We start from the raw sequence: 1176 nt of genomic DNA on the forward strand, positions 1-1176 counted from the left end.
AAAAAGGGGGAATTTCTCCTAGCATGCAGGCAAATTAGAATGACTGCCCAGTTAAGAACTGTTTTACTACATTAACAAGGTGACATGTAGGAATACAACCTTGGCCACAACATGCAGGTCATCCAGTTCAGTGTATCAGAGCACTATAAAGACCTTGAGTTGTCTTCACTCTCAAGGAACAGATATTAACGTAATATTTACTTTACTGAGCTTATATTACCTGGTGGAATGCCAGTTTATGAAAGCACACAAATACAACTCTTTTAGTCCTTTTCATGTATCTGTTTCTTCAATCATACTCTAAGTAGGCAATCATTTAGTCATGTCAGACCAGTGACTTACATTGTACTGGGATGAACCAGAGCACTGTGGAATGCTTGGCAGCAACCCTGACCTCTACTCACTTGATGCCAATGCCCCACCCCCATCTAGTAGTAAAAACCAGACATTGGAAACAAAACTGTCCCCCCAAACCCTAGTTGAGAACCACTGAGCCATACTCAAATAGAAATGATAAAGGATAAAGTAAAATCAATTCCCCCATGTACTATAGGCAACAAATCAATTTCTAGATAGAACTTTTTCATAATTTTATGTTAAAAAATCTAGCTACAGGATGATACAATTTAACACGTAGCTACAATCATTTGGGAATGCAGAGATGGATAAAGAGGCTTTAAAAATACTTCATAAAAGTAAACACAGACCTATACTATTTTGACTTTGCCAAAAATAAGTTTTGGTGTAAGATAAATCAAAACATAAACATAGGTGACTGCCTTCTACTGTTTCCCCCAAAAGGGGTAGGAGAAACTAAATCAGGAATGTCCAATCTTTTGGCTTCCATGGGCCAATTGGAAGAATTGTCTTGGGCCGCACATAAAATACACTAACAGGCTGGGCACAGTGGCTCACACCTGTAATCCCAGCACTTTGGGAGGCTGAGCTGGGGGGATCACCTGAGGTCAAAAGAGTGAAACCATCCTGGCCAACATGGTGAAACCCCATCTCTACTAAAAATACAAAAATTAGCTGAGTGTGGTGGCACACGCCTGTAGTCCCAGCTACCCAGGAGGCTGAGGCAGGAGAATTGCTTGAACCTGGGAGGCAGAGGTTGCAGTGAGCTGAGATTGCACCACTGTACTCTAGCCTGGCAACAGACCGAGACGCCATCTC

The sequence above is a fragment of the Cebus imitator genome, unplaced genomic scaffold (assembly GCF_001604975.1).
Source record: "Cebus imitator isolate Cc_AM_T3 unplaced genomic scaffold, Cebus_imitator-1.0 Scaffold471, whole genome shotgun sequence".
Classification (NCBI taxonomy): Eukaryota; Metazoa; Chordata; class Mammalia; order Primates; family Cebidae; genus Cebus; species Cebus imitator.